Here is a 16,372-nt window from a genome sequence, read left to right as displayed (position 1 = left end):
GTAACATCTCTTTGTAAAGTCTTCACCATTTGTCTAAGTTTTTTTACAGGGTTGGGTGGGGGAAGGCAAGGAGGTTACTGAAAGAAGGAAGGATAGCAGGGAAAATGGAAACAAAGGAATGGAATAGAGGTTTAGGTTACTGGGTCAACAGGAAGTAGAGGAAGCCAAGCAGAATTTTCATATGGGAGGGGCCCTTGGGAACAATCTGAGAGTGTTAGAGGACTTTTATAGAAACACACTAAAGGAAAGAATAAACAAATGGGACCTCATCAAATTAAAAAGCTTCTGCATGGCTAAAGAAAACAGCATTAAAATGAAAAGAGAAGCAACCGTATGGGAAAACATATTTTCCAATGATACCTCAGACAAGGGTTTGATCTCCAAAATGTATAAAGAACTCACATGACTCTACTCCAGGAAGACAAACAACCCAATTGAAAAATGGGCAAAGGACTTAAACAGACACTTCTCCAAGGAGGACATACAGAGGGCCCAGAGACATATGAAAAGATGCTCAGCATCACTAGCCATCAGAGAGATGCAAATTAAAACCACAATGAGAATGGCCATCATAAACAAATCAACAAACAAGTGCTGGAGAGGATGTGGAGAAAAGGGAACCCTTGTGCACTGTTGGTGGGAATGTAGACTGGTGCAGCCACTGTTGAAATCAGTATGGAATTTCCTCAGAAAACTAAAATTGAAACTGCCTTTTGACCCGGCAATTCCACTGCTCGGATTATATCCTAAAAACCCTGAAACACCAGTCCAAAAGAACCTATGCACCCCACTGTTCATAGCAGCACAATTTACAATAGCCAAGTGCTGGAAATAGCCGGAGTGCTCATCAGTAAATGAGTGGATCAAAAATCTATGGCTTATTTACATAATGGAATACTATACAGCAGAAAGAAAGAAGGAGCTCCTATCCTTTGTGACAGCATGGATGAAACTGGAGAGCATTATGCTAAGTGAAATAAGCCAGGTGGTGAGGGACAAATACCATATGATCTCACCTTTAATTGAAACCCAATCAACAAAAGAAAATAAGCAAACAAAATATAATCAGAGATAGTGAAATGAAGAACAATCTGACAGTAACCAGAGGAGATGTGGGAGGGGATAATGGGGGAAGGGTTTTTAGGAACAACTATAAAGGACACATAGACAAAACCAAGGTGGGGGTGAAAACAAGGGAAGGAGGTGGGTTTGGCTGGGGTGGTGGGGAGTGGTGGGGGGTAAATGCAGACAACTGTAATTGAACAACAATAAAATAATTAAAAACAAAAAGAAACACTGATTTTTTTTGTTGTGGCTTTGGGAAGTTCTGACAGAAATTGAGGTGTGTTTGCCTGTACTGAGGGGTTTCCCAGAATGCTTGACTTTTAGTGCTAAACCTGAGTGTTAGATGGGTTAATACAAAGCCTCTTCCAAGCCACCTCCTGCAGTCACAGCCAAAGTCATGGAATAAGGGGTGGATGGAGGGTTGGGAAACTGTGGGCAGATGTCTTTCTGTACAGTTAAGAGTGATAGATAGAGGACAGAGATGTTATTGATAGTTCTTGCAGTGCTCCACATGTATGTGGCAGCTAATATATATAGATCAAAAGGAAATTGAACATGAGGGCAATGAATTAGAAGGGAAAATTATTTGGAACAAACTGCTGAGGACAGATAAAGAATGGTAAAATAGGCAATAAATCTAGGATGCAAACCAGAGCTAAATGCCATAATGCACAATGCTACAGGGGTCAGGTCAGGTCCTGAGCCAGTGTCTTCAGTCCAGACTGGGGTGCTCCTGCAACCCATGTGCCCTACAGAATAATCCTGGAGCCTTCTTTCTGCACATGCTCTTGCCTTATTGATTCTGGCCCATCCTTTCCTTCTTTCCTCCCTTTCCTCTCACCAGAGGGACGATAAGTGATTCAAAGGTAGTGAGAATCACATTTTTCACCCAAAACTGTCCCCTGGCATATACCCTGTCCCCTTCTAGAGTGAACGAGTCTCTCTGGGGACTGGACGTTATTCAGTGTCTGGTATGGACGTTTGTTGCTGGGGGTGGGGAGGTTACTTGCTTCTGAGAGTGCATTACTAGGGATTGTGTAATCCAAGTCAAAGGCCAAAGGGCTTGGTGGAGATTGGTCTTGTCTTTACATTGAAATGAGGGTAAGATCTGTTTACTTTGTTTTCAAAATATGGGATGGGATGTAGGAAAGGCTCTGACCACGTGATGTGTTTCTCTAACTGTGACCTCTGGACTTTCTGACCTCATAGCAACCATAGTTGACACTCAGTCAACAATTACATTTCCATTGATAAACTGGGCTCCCTGCTAATAACTGAATTCTTTTTATGCAAGAAGCTTGTGCATAAAATTAGATGCACTTGATTGTCAGGCTACCTTAATTTTTCTGTCCTAACACACAATCTCAATTGCCAACTATCACCCATAGACTAATAGCCCCTATGCTTTCATTTTATTTTTATCAGGGGTGAAAACATATTTTGCAATGTATTTTTCCATTTCATTTCCCAATTAGTAGATACCCACAGAATATCCTATGAGTATTCATAGCAGCTCAGATTCTAAAATATGCACAGAGTCTGGAATATAGAAGATACTCAATGAGAATTTGTTATATAAGTTGTAAACTCCCCCTTATGTTGCTTGGTGGGTGACTCAGGGAATGCCTGATGAAAATCAGTAATGAAAAGATAATGATTTAAAAGATTAATGCATTGCTGTAACCTTCAAATTCACATGACATTTGTAAGACAATAATATGTTATTTTCTCTGGACTCCCAATATATCTTTCACCATTTTTAAGTGATGCTGATTGCATCTTGGAGGAGTAGGGAGGTATGATAATCTGTATCTGACATACGGTTTGGAAGAGGGGTGGCTGAATAAAGAAAAGAAAGGAGAAAAAATTTTAAAAGGCAGCCAAGTTTCCTTATCTTAGGCCCTGATGTCTTGCCTCCCCCTTTCCCCATTGCCCATTCAAGCCTAGGACTGGCATCCCAAGTTGAATCAGATCCACCTGTTCTTCCTTAAATTTTAAGCCTCCTGGGACATCTCCTTGTCAATTGGAATAAATCCCTGTTTTGTTAAACAGCTTGTATATGCCCAGCACCATGTTGACCCAGAGGAATTACTGAAGTATAGAATATGGTCTCTGTGTCAAGATGACTACAGTCTGCTTGTGAGGTAAGAGTTACCTGTATATGAACACATAAGTGTAAAAATAAACACACAAGTCCTCGTTGTATATAATTAAGTGCTAAAGTGGGTGGTACAGTAGGTGTAGGTCAAAAGGGCTCAGAGGAAAGGGGTCACTAAGGGATGAAGTAGACAGGGAAAGAACGATGTCATTTAGTTCAATTCATCTAGCCTTGTCTATGACTGTATGTCCTTTCTCTACTCTTTTTGGCAGGTGGGAGGGAGGTGGAGCTGGCAGTATGGGACCTCACTCACTGATACCACCCCTGAACTACTTTATGCAATTAAATTCTACCTAAGACTTCATTTCAAAAGTATTTTGTTGCTAGAGTAACATTCCAAAGCCTCCCTATTGTACTAACTACATTTTTCTTTTTATAAAACAAAGAATTTATTATTTTTATATATCTTCAAAAGGTATTAGCCAGGCATATCACTAGGTGATTTCTAACCTAACAATTGCATCTCCTGAGCTTGACCAATAGAACTCACCTTATTATAATCAGTCAAAATAATAAATCATAACTAGTAAATTGAATTGTGGTTCTTTTTAATTTTTTATTGATGTTCAAGTACGGTTGTCTCCATTTTCCCCCCCACCACTCTCCCCTACCCCAGCCATCCCTACCTCCCACCCTCTATACTACCCCACTTTGGCTTTGTCCATGTGTCCTTTATACATGTTCCTTGACGACCCTATCTCCTCCCACCTCCCCTCTGGTTACTGGTAGTTTGTTCTTAATTTCAAGGTCTCTGGTTATATTTTTCCTGCTTGTTTGTTTTGTTGATTACATTCTATTTATAGGTGAGAACCTATCACCCCAATGTTCATAGCAGCACAATTTACAATGGCCAAGTGCTGGAAGCAACCTAAGTGCCCATCAGTAAATGAGTGGATCAAAAAACTGTGGTACATTTACATGATGAAATACTATGTAGCAGAAAGAAAGAAGAAGCTCCTATCCTTTGTGACAGCATGGATGGAACTGGAGAGTATTATGCTAAGTAAAACAAGCCAGGTGGTGAAAGACAAATATCATGTGAATTGTGGTTCCTTTTTGTTAATAGAAAGGCTATTTGTTAAAATAATTTCACCACCATCAGAATTTTAGGTTTAACTAAATATAAGGTCTGTGCAGAAGGTATCCAGCCATGTGATATGAAAAAGAAAACATTAGCCCTGGCTGGCGTAGCTCAGTGGATTGAGCGCGGGCTGGGAACCAAAGTGTCCCAGGTTCGATTCCCGGCCAGGGTACATTCCTAGGTTGCAGGCCATAGCCCCCGGCAACCACACATTGATGTTTCTCTCCTTCTCTCTCTCTCTCTCTCTCCCCCCTTCCCTCTCTAAAAATAAAAAATAAAATCTTTAAAAAAAAAAAGAAAAAAAAAGAAAAAGAAAACATTAACTGAAGAAGATACAAGAAGTATTGAACACAGGACAATGATGCCTCAGTGCCTTTCATAGTAGGCACCTTGGGACCTCACACAGTTCTCCCAATCACCATCAGTTGCCCTACTATATTTTCCTGAATCTCATTAATGGTCTGAAATCTCTTCCCTTTCAATGGTGATTGTGGTTTAGAGAAAAGCCAGAAGTTTCAGGACACCAAATCTGGGCTGTAGGGTGACTGAGTCCCCTGGGTGATTTGATGTTTTGCCAAAAATCTCTGCATGAGATGTGATGCATGAGTGGGCATATTGTTGTGAGGAAGCTGCCAGTCATTAGTTGCCCATAGCTTCAGCCTTCTTAATGTTCAAACTTAATGCAAAATTTGATGCAGATTTGTTGCTCTACTCACTCAGTTATTTTGAATGCAATGGCCACACTGTATACATGCTCATTCAACAGCGTCTACCACCCCCACTGATTAGTACAGTTAAGTCATCATTGTTCACACACGCACATTCCAGTCCACCCTCTTTGGCTGCCAGGTTACATTGATGTCACACAAACCGTCCTTGTTACATTAATAATGTATGGACTTTTTCCGGACAGACCTCATAGATTATTGTACCTGGAAAAGGCTTAATCTGTCTTAAAGCAATTCTCCTGGATTTATTTAAGGCATAAAGTTTAAAATAGCAGTGACAATAGAACCAGGGGCTCCACAGTTGAGTGCCTCAGGTGTTCTGAGTCCTCAGGGGAATCACAGAGGTTTCTCACCTGGATTTTCTGGACCAAGGACTATGTCTCCACACCATAGTGAGCTCTGCCTGGCAATGTGAGGAAGGCATGTGCTCCTCCTTTCCTGGGAGAAAGGCTAACTGTGCGTCACCCATGCTGGCATGGTTACTACAAAAGGAGACCCTGGGAGCAAAGCCCAAGCAGCTAGTCTCCTGGAGCCTCAGCCTTGTTTCCATAGGTGCTCCTTGCACCTGAGCCACAGCTCTCACTCTGCTCACCCCTCTATTTCTAACACTTCTGTTGACTTCCCTCTCTCTCTGATCTGTAAGGAAGCCTTTTCTATAGGGCTGTTGAGGTCTATTTGCCACAGACATAAGTAAGGTGTTTTTGTAAAGGCAATCAGAGGAAAAAAATCTCATTGTGCGTGTGTATTGTGTTACATGCATGTGCATTTACAAAGGGGGAAAGCAGTTTCAACAGACCTCTGATTTGCCTTCCCTCAGTACCCCCACTTTTGCCTTTTTAGCTTGAGAATCTTTGTCAGCATAAAAGGGGGATTGCTGGCACTGCCTGAGTACGCCAAGGCAGCCCAGGGCTATGCTGGCCATTTGGCCAAATGCAGGCAGGCATCCCAGAACATAGGAGGCAGCTGGGGGCAGGGACTATTAAGTGCTGGAGCCCCAGTGTGCTTTGGGAACCCCAGAGAGCTGACTGTCATGCTATTTAAGGCAGGCTTCATTGAGGGCCCTAATCACAGGACAATCTGGGTCTCACGCACTGGGAAAGTTAGTGGCTGTCCCAATCTCCTTCCTCCCCTTAGTGCTATCACTGATTTTAATGGCCTCTCAGTATCTGGTGGAAATCGAACTCAGGGTCTTTTTATTTAGACAATCATTACAGGCCACAAACTGAGTTGCTTTCTCAGTTTACAGACAGCCGAGTCCCTTCAGACCTCCCTCAAGCTCTGGTTTCAGGACTCTGTTCTCAGGTTAAAAGGAATGCAACTTGCATCTTGTTTAATGAATTTACATAAATCTCTGAAGTAGCATTGTTGGACCCAGCTTGAAAACTGGACTTTAATGCTGTGCATTGGAGTCATGTAAAATCAAAGTTGGGGGAAGACTATGGCTCCCCCACCCCTCCCCTTTTCCCACCTACTCTTGCCCAGCCCTTTTTATTTGGGGCAAGCAAAGTAGTTAAAAATGTCAAACTCACAGTATGCACTGTCAACAACACAATGAGGAGGCTGAAATAAAATCCTCCAGCTTCACGGTGATACTTTATACTTACATAGGGCCTTTCATCCAAAGCCTTCCACTGCCTTAGGAACATTAACCCTTTCTGTACCGCTCTGGGCTGGGCCTGGAGCCTGAGCTGAATGAGAAAGCAAACATATGGGGGCATAGTACTCTGATTCTGGGAAAGGTCCCAGGGAAACTTAGTAATCAGTAGAATTTACATCTCTTCTTTCACCTCTTTAAACACACATCTACCATATCAGCCCCCACCACTAAGGTTCCTGATGTCCCAAAGCTGTCAACAGCTCAGTGGGTAGACTGCATGTGTGTTGAGAGCACCAGCAAAGCAACCTTCGCTCCCCAGCTGAGGAAAAAAAGCATGTGTCAGCTTGACATTTGATATATCGTGACATGCATCAAAGCAGTCATTATGGAAGCAATCTGAACTTTGTTGGAGTTCACACTTTATGGTTTACTCTTGTTTGTGTTTGATTTATGTGTGGGACTACTGTAACATCTGAAGCAATGAATGCCTATAAATGTCTTTATCCAGTTATATGTTTGGGACCATCAGCATGGCACCCATTTTATCTTTTCCAGGTTGCTCTTTGTGTACCAACTTTGTGTCAGATGTGATCTATTGTAGGTAATGATTACCAGGAATTTTCTATTTGATCACAGTGTTCTTTCCTAAGGAACCTGGACAAAGCAACATGATCTTTCTTAATGTCTGATTGCAGACAAGAGGGTCATCTATTCACTTCACTTGTTATAACCAGGACATCTTCAAATACGTCTGCATACCATCTGCATGAGAAGGATGTGGGCTACTTTCTTAACATGCAGTCTCAGGGCCCCTAGAAACCTCACCCTTAAAGCCAGGCAAACTGGTTTGAGAAATGCTGGGGTGTTCCTGTGTTACCTCTAACATCTCTTCTGCTTCCCATTTTTGATCATATTAATTCTTATAGGGCAGACTAGCTGGCAACAGGCTGTCTCTTTAGCCCTAGTAGAACCATTAGCTCCACAAGAGAAAACAGATACCAGAGGAAAAGAATACAAGTCACTGAAGGTCTCCATGTACAGGGAAACAGGTGGTAACACTTTTAAATGCCTGTTCTCCAATATTTTCTCCTTTCACTATTGAATCTTGCCCATCTCCAAGGGCATGGAGAACTTACTCCATGCTGATGCTCTGAGACTAATACCTGTGAAGCTGATTCTCATGGTCTTTGTACCTGTCTTTGAGGCCTACAGAACATCCCCACTAAGAGCTAAGCAGAGGTACTACACTAGTTTGAAATTGAAGTCCGAAGGTCTGTTGAATGCCCCCTGCTACATATGGTACACATGAATCAGAACTGAGTACCGAAAGATGGCTATATGCTTCTAATTCCAACTTGCCATTATTTATATTTACAATACTCAGAGGGATTTAAGTCTCCCCAGAACACTGGAAGGTTAGGCAGAATTGAAATGGTAGATCTACCTCTTACCTGTGTGATTATAGTGAAATTACTTAAGGAACATAGCTCTCTGGGCCTCAATTTCCTCAGCAGTACAAGGGATGTGATAACAGTATCTAACTCACTGGATTATTTTAAAGGTACATTAGATCACACATTTAAAGCAAATAACACATATAAGTGCTTAATAAATGGCAGTGGTTATGCTTGTTTATCAGGATAAGGCTTGGGGGTAGAGAGGAAATCAGACACTGGAGGTAGAAACTGCCGCTGTGACGATAGTTTTGATAGGTCCCTCAGTAGATCCAGTGATCCAGCAAGCACCTGTAAGAAAGACCTTTTGGCTGAGTTTCACACCTCACAGACCTGGTCTCTGACTTTAGGGATTTTCCAGTTTAAAACAGAAAACACTTCAACACGAAGAATACAGCATAGGGCATTAAAAGAAAACGGGCAGGTATAGGGACATATATATACATGTTATAATGCTGCCTGGCAGTCCTCCATTGGTGAAGCCAGCCACATGGGGAGAGGAGATTGCCAGAACGAAGGAGTAGAAGGCACTGAAAGAAGTGGGTCGAGCATCTCAACAGGTGGGGGTAGTTTTGGCTGTAGCATTAATGATCACCTGGTAGAGGTGGGAAAGACACCTTCCCCACATGGCTACCTAACCTTTCCCTTATTTATTTCGATATGAAGTTGCGAGTCAAGTTAAATACATATATTTAACTGTAACTTGGGAAAGTGTGACTTTATGACACCCAAGAGGTGTCAAATGTGCATTTAAACAGAATCTGGCCTCAGGTTCTTATAATATGTGGATCATAGCAATATAAAAACATGCAGGAATAACTATAGACATAAGATATCTTCTCACTAGGAAGTAAGATGGGACCCCAGCATGTTTTCTCTAGAGGACTGAAAATAGTACTTTGAAAACCCTATTTTACCTTTGTGGACATGTTCATTCTTTTTTATTTCCCTGAAGAAAAATGTATCTTATGCACAGCTTATGACTGAATTTCCACTGGTAGGTTAACCACATGTAGGTGTGTAGGGGAGACTGACCATTGTATTGTGCCATTATTCCAGGCCACTGACTGACTTTCAAAGCCTCAGTTACTCCTAAATAAAACTCTGAAGACTCTTTGGGGATTAGAGGTCCCTCCCCTCCCCTGGGAGAGTTCCTTAATGTTAGACCAACCATAACAGGGAGCTGACTTCCCGTCCAGTGCTTGCTAGCAACCAAAGAACTAAACCAAAACAGTTCTTGCTTGTCTTACCTAAAAACTCCACTTGTCAAACAGCAATTGCACAAAGGAAAGGTCAGCGGTCTATGTTCTGAGTGCTTAACTTTAATCATTTCCTAAGGTGGACAGAGTCTAAGAGGTTTTCAAATCACTCCTCAAATGTAATGGCAAGGGGTTAAGTAGGTCATTCAATCAGAAATGAAAATCCAGTGCCTGGTTCTCCCTCTTCTTTATCCCATCCCATCCCCATGTACTGCTGTATACTAGTAGAAACTCCACAGATATTCATTCAATCAATAGATCTTTATCGAGCACTTTCTATATGTCAGACATTTGTTGAAAGAATAGCTAGGATTTTCCTTGTGGGTTATTATGAAAATTGTACAATCATATACTTTTATTGTTATTTTTAATAAAAAAGTCAAATGACACAGAAACATACAGAATTGAATGTTCCTTCATCCCACTGCCCAAGGATAACCATTTTTAATAATTTGTTAATTCCTCCCATCGTGTGCTATGTTCTATACTGCAATTTGCTCTATTCATTCAACAAGCAGCTACCCACTTCTTTCTGTGTCAGTATACACACAGTTACCTCAATTTTCTCAACTCCTTCTCAGTTTTGTATAATATACATGGATCACAATCTGTATAATGTACCTTTTCTAATATTGATGAATATTTAAGTTGTCTCTATTCTATTGGTTTAAAATAATGCTGCAAATAACATTCTTGAGTTTATATCCTTGGACTCTTTTGTGAGTCTATTTGTGGGATCAGGATTAGTGGAATATCTAGGTCTAAGGGTTGGCACTTATAAAATATTTAGGTACTTCTAATTTGCTTTTCATAAATATTGTATTGATTTAAGACCCATTAGTGACCCAAGACATGCACTGTCAACTGATTCCTCCAACTGTTTTCCTCCATAAATGTGGCAGATGCATGGGTCTTGATACTCTTCCAAATTAATAATCAATCACTGCTCTTGAGAAAATAATTTTGGGATATGCAATGAACCTCCACTGTATTGTTTTCCAAGGGCATGGAGAGTGATTAATCTAAATACACACCTCATTCCATGGAATCCGCCGACCTTGTTCCTGTCTCCACCCGCTGTGCTCTTCTCTCCATGTTGCTGTTTAAGATTCATTATGGCAGGCAATTTGGGTATAAACAAATAGCACAACACAATATTTGCCCTCAAAGACCTTTCAAATTGAGTCGGGAGACAGACACAGATGGCTAAAAAACAAGCTAAAAATACAAGTCAGTATATAAAAAGCAGCAAATATAAATAGTCAGCATCATTGTAGAAGTTCAGAGGAAGGGAGGAAAACAGTGGGCTACAGTGTTGGAGCCTTAGGCAGAAACAGTGTAGAATTTGTGGGTTTCTCCAGGTGGGAGATGGAGGTGTGTGGGAGATAACTATAAAATGCAAATAAGAATTGTGACCAGTGTGGCTCAGTGGTTTGGGCATCATCCCCCAAACCAAAAGGTTTCAGGTTTGATTCCCAGTCAGGGCACATGCCTAGCTTGCAGGTTTGGTGCTGGTACATATGAAAGGCAAGGAATTGATGTTTCTCTCTCACATCAGTGTTTCTCTCCCTCTCTTTCTTCTTCCCTTCCCCTCTCTCTTAAATCCATAAGCATGTCCTGCAGTGAGGGTTAAAAAAGTGCAAGAGTCATCTGACAGAGGAAGAGAGATTCCATGAGAGTGTGGAAAAGAGGTGCAAAAGTGCCCACTTATACCTTGCTAGTTGGATGTGGTGGGGTTTACAGTAGTCCTTGAGATTATTAGATACTTGGCAGGGGTGTTGTTTTTGGTTTTGTTTTTTGAGGGGAGGGCAGGGGATGTGATGGGGCTGGTATAGATAGGTCATTAAAATATTGAGAATGTAAAGAAAGCTTTTCTCAGGAAACTACCTGCCTGCTTCCACATACACAACAATTTTGTCTATGATTTCAAGGAGCCCTTCCTTCTACGCCAAGGTAAACTTTAGAGTATGTCTAAACATAATTGTAACCCAGGACGATCCACCTAGAAAAAATGTGAGGCAGGTATGCATATCCCAGTAAAAGTTGTTTGGCAACATAATATTCGTATGTGAGTGAATCATCAAACTCTGAAGCCGACTGGAAACAGGTGGGTAAACAACGTGACAGGGCTGTGCTGGCATTTCAGATTTTCCTTCCCTGTCTTGCTGTCTTTAGTTTATCCAGTGTAAATTATGGGAGGAGATTCTTGGTTTTGTTCAGGAGAGAGTGTCTAACCTGAGAGAAACCAAGCTCTTGAAAACTTGAATCAATGGGATTACTAATGCATGTAAAACTGGAATCCACTCCAAGATGCTGCTTTTTGCTGCAGAAAAGATACTCTTGCTCCCCACCCCCTCCTTTTTTTTTTGACAGTCAGTTAATAAAGACTCAACAATAAGCAGCTGCCAGTGATGTCATTTGGGACTTTGTCCACGGAGCTTGTATTTACAAGCTCGGAGCAACCACAGAGCCGCAGCGGAGGGAACAAGTCTCCGCAAACTTGCTGTGAATTCTCCGCAGGACTTTGCTGCCGCTTTGGATATTCAGGAAAACTGAGTGTGTCCTTTTAGCGCAGTCTTTTAATGCTTCAAAAATAAACAGAGGATAAACTCGGGAGGAAAGTTTTAGCTGGAGAGAGGTGTTGCAGTTCCTGTGTCTGTCTCCAGGACTGTGATATGTGTTGACTGAGGCGCTAACTGCAAGTAAGATTGTTGGAATTTTTTTTTAACTCTTGTAACAGTTTTTCTTATTTATACAGCTTGCTTTCCTTTTAAAGTGAGATAATGATGTTTACGCATTTCTACAGGCTCTCTGGGCTGCCACCACAAGTATGCATTTGCTCCGAGTAATTATAGTGCGCTGAAGTTGCCTCTTAGGTGTAGAGGACTCCTTGTCTCTGAGAAGAGGCACTGGGACAGAGATGATAACAAGATAGTACTGAGTTCCTAATTACTTGCCTCTGCAGGGAGGTTGGATTTTTTTGTTGTTGTTGTTAAATAAAAAGCAACCAACCATACAAAAAACTATTAGGTTGACCTAGGAATTTTAATAGAAAACTATAAAGACTAATTTTTAATTAACTGATGTGCTAGAGGGGAAACCCACTTTTTGTCTCTGATCCTTTCTGTGGTTTATAGATTTCTGTAATATGTGATTCTTGTTTACAGTATCTCGTTTCCTCCTGCCTACACCCTTCCCCCCCCCCCCCCCCACGGCACCACCCCTCCCCACGAGTCATTCATTCTTGGAGAATTTAAAGGATAGAAAATGTTTTGAAATTGAAACCATTTCTATATGGGTTCTTTTTTTTAGTATCTGGAGAAATATTCACTGTTCTGACTTGTCTTCTGAGTTAGAAACCTGAAATAATGTACTCCTGAAAAAGTCAAGTTTTGACACACGGTGAGGTCAGGATTCAAGATCCACATCCTCTCTTTCACTTTCCTTCTGACTCTTTAAAACCTAATATTCTTTGGGGTGTAGGTAGAGTGTGCTGTGTGTGTGCCTGCCTGGATATGGGCTCCCTCTTATCACAGCTGTGCTGGGCCACCTGGCCACTTGGAAGCTGTGCTCAAGAATTCTGTGAGTTTGTCTCTCTATTGCCAGCTTGAAGATATTGGGCTTGCCCTTCAGTGCCTGCAGTTCAGCCCCTTGCAGCCAGTAGCAAATCGGGGCTGAGTCCTGCCTTTTAGAACTGTCAGCTGCACTGTGCAGATTGGCAAGAAATAGATGTTAGCCTGTTACCTCCTGCATGCAAACTCCATGCATCACTCCTGGAGACCTGGCCTGCTCCTCAATTTAGCTGCTCTGTCACTAGCCCAGGAGAGCAGTGACAGCCTTCACTGACTTTCTCTTCTTCCCTGGTCTCAGAGAGTTGTGAGAATCCAGTACCAGAAAGATCCAAAAATATTCGACTGTTTTCCATGGGGCACTAAGTTGTGCAACTTCCTGTGTGTTTGTCAGCTCCAAATTTTTCCATCAGCACACACTCTGCTTGTATATGTTTCATGGATTAAAGCTCAGTGCTTTCTGTAAATTTTCATTTAAAATAAGGGATTTGCTGCTAAAGCAGTTTTCAAAATATTACTCAAAGCTTATCCTTTTACAGAAGAAAACCTCAGGCACAGGAAGAGAAATTGTCCAAAGTCACCCGGCGAGATGGTGGCGGTGCTACAACTAGAAACTAAATCCTTCTGCTCATGCTGCGTGCATTCCACGTTCCACTTCTCACGGATTGTAAAAGAAACAGGACCCACACGTGGTTAATAGGTCTTGTAGGAGCAGGGCACTATGAAAGTGTGTAGGTAAAGGTGGTCTGGCAAAGAGAGAACATTTCTGTTTTGTCTTTGGCTCTGAATATGCTTTTTAAAGGTCTCTCTTGCCCATCATTTTCACTAGAGAACTGAAGAGAACTGTCATTATTTTGCAGTTGGTGGATGAAAGGCAAGCGAGCTGATTTCGGAAGTTGGAAAGCACAGAAGGCGTTTTGTATCGGATACAGGTGGATAGATCTCAGGTGGTTCCTTGCTGTGACATTTTCTGCTTCTGCTTTACTTTTGTCTCAGACTTTTTATTGACCTCCCTTTGTTTTTGGACTCCTCTTTGGAGCCCCTTTTCTTTCCACTTTTCCATTGATTCCTCCACCCCCTTCATTCTCTCACTATAGCCGTAGACCTCAGATTCCAACAGTCAGCTGAGTTCCACTCACACCCTACATTCCTTTCGCTCTGGAACCTGCCTTGCTCCTGGTGCCCATGCATGTGGGGTGCCACTGGGGATTCTCCAGGTCGCAGTGAAGATTTCTTTTATAGGACCCTCATGGCATCTTATGCTGACTTTCGCTGTGAGATCTGGAGCTTTTTGCCATGTAGTCAAATATCTCTTTCCATTGAAAACAAGTGCTATGTTTTAATAACTCCATATATTCATGGTACCTGGTATGGAATAGTTGTTCAATATATAATACTAAATAAATGAATGAGTCAATTGTTAATCTTATATATGCCTTTGCCTGCATCAAACACCCAGGCCCCTGCACTTTGCTGACAAAAATATCACATAAGTGTGCTGAGTGGCTTTAAATTCTTCTTCACTCTGGTTGAAGGCCATCAATGCCAGACTCCTCAGCATGCAAACAAGGCTATGCGTGATGTGATGCTTGCCAACCGAGCCTGGCTCACCTCTTCCCACTCCCCCAATTGTCCTCATACATAAGTTCTGGAGTTTCCTGGTCTGACAGCTCAACAAGAGTTCTCCATGGAGGGTTGCTGGGCATCGTGGCATTGTGATTGAGGGTTTGGGCTGGAACCAGACAGCGTTGGCTCAAGTCCTGCCTCCACTACTTGCTGGCTTTATGGCCTTGGTTAATTCACATATCTGTTTCAAGTTTTCATTTTTAAAATGTAGATAATAAGAGTGCCCACCTTATGGGGACCCGATGGAGGATAAAATAAGTTATTACAGCTAAGACACTTAGCATAATACCAGGCATATATTAGTGCTAAAGTATTAGCTATTGTCATTAATATTTATCTTGCATGTCCCAACGTAGACTTAATGAATTAGCATCTACATGGTGAAATTCAGGAATAGTTAAAAAATTCCTCAGATGATTTGGGTGGGAATTACTGGCTTAACTACCAGAGGTGTTTTTTGTATAACCTGAACATGCTGGGCTGCTGTGTTCTTTAGCACCTCTGTACTTTTATACCCCTGCCTGTGGCACCTCTCTATCCACCCAATTTATGCTGCAGGCCCTTGCCAAATTTGTAATCTTGTGCATGGCTCAGCACCTGGCACAGAATGAGTTCCCAGTAGGTGATGAAAAAAAAGTATGAATGCATGCTCAACAGGCACTGTAAAAGAAAATTTAAACTGTTTTCTTCCCCTTAATTACTACTGAAGGATTGCTGTATATCAGGCAGACTCCTAAATTCTTTGCATATGGTATCCTGTGATACTGTTTCCCAGGCAAAGATACTGAGGTTCAACAAGGTGAAGTCAGATTCAAAGGTCACTTGGGTGATAAGAGGGAGAGGCAAGATTTGAGCCCTGAGCCCATACTCATGACCTTTCATGGTACTGCTTTCTGGATGTTGGAGGAGATTTTTCTGGTGAGCTATGTCCATGATGGAACTTTGATTTTTCGTGTCTTCCCCTGAATGGATTATACTGTCAGAGCAGCAAATCAGATGAACACTTCCAGGTGCAAGCCATTGAACTGGTGATTCACATTTTCTAGTGTTTCAGAATTGTCTAAAGTCCATGCCCAGTTCTTTGCTATTTTTGTTTTTCCTTTGATCTCAAATATGAATCCTCTTGCAGGCTAGCCCAAGTTTATGGCTGAACATCAAGATTATTTGCATTCTCCGTATGGGTGTTGGTAGGCTAAGTTCAGTTTGATCAGGAGCTTAATCCAGGGGATTTAGGTTAAGAAAAAGGAGAAAGGGATAATGGTTGGCCATTTGATTGGTCCCTGGAAAAGTTTACCAAGAAAAATGGTAGTATTTTGTGATAGTGGATTTGAACAGGGTGATTGAGGCTGAACAGTGGCAAGTTATAGAACCAGTTAAACACAAGGTATCCTACAGCCTTATTTTTCTCTACTTCTTTAATTCTACACAGTTTAAAGCCTTTGGAATTTTGAATTCCTAGTTGTGCTTTCTTTATAGATGAAATAATAAATCTCTTGGATACATAGAACATTACCCACAACATTTACTACGCCTCAGTACACACTTGTCTAATGAAGTGGGTCATGTCAGCTTGGAGGTCTCAGTTATACAAGGTACTTCCCAGTAGTTACAAGTAGGACAAGAAAACAGATCACTTCTTTTAGACATACACTTTATGGATTAGTGATGCTTTTGAGTAGCATTTTGATGCACTATGGAAACACAATGGACTGAGTTCAAGAGGAAAGTCCCAAACCTATTTTGGAAAATAAGCTCAAATATTAATATGGCAGATTAATATCATGGTGTTGAAAGAAGAACTGTTAGTTCTGAAATGTGGGAACAAGTGTTACTCT

The 16,372-nt window shown here is 41.6% G+C and overlaps 1 protein-coding gene across 3 annotated transcripts in view; it reads left to right on the top strand.

Moving 5' to 3' along the window:
- Nucleotides 1–16,372, top strand: part of NCKAP5 (NCK associated protein 5) — a 1,018,052-nt gene that overhangs the window by 86,875 nt on the left and 914,805 nt on the right. The window contains exon 1 of one of the 3 annotated variants that reach the window (XM_036025025.1): nt 11,280–12,044. The exons of the other annotated variants lie outside the window; for them this stretch is intronic. The gene's annotated coding sequence lies outside the window, so the exon portion shown is untranslated. Of the gene's footprint in view, nt 1–11,279; nt 12,045–16,372 lie in introns of those variants that run through there. 3 annotated transcript variants of the gene reach the window in all.

The sequence above is a fragment of the Phyllostomus discolor genome, chromosome 4, assembly GCF_004126475.2.
Source record: "Phyllostomus discolor isolate MPI-MPIP mPhyDis1 chromosome 4, mPhyDis1.pri.v3, whole genome shotgun sequence".
Classification (NCBI taxonomy): Eukaryota; Metazoa; Chordata; class Mammalia; order Chiroptera; family Phyllostomidae; genus Phyllostomus; species Phyllostomus discolor.
The sequence above is the reverse complement of the archived record's forward strand: the minus strand, read 5'-3'. Positions and strand labels throughout refer to the sequence as shown.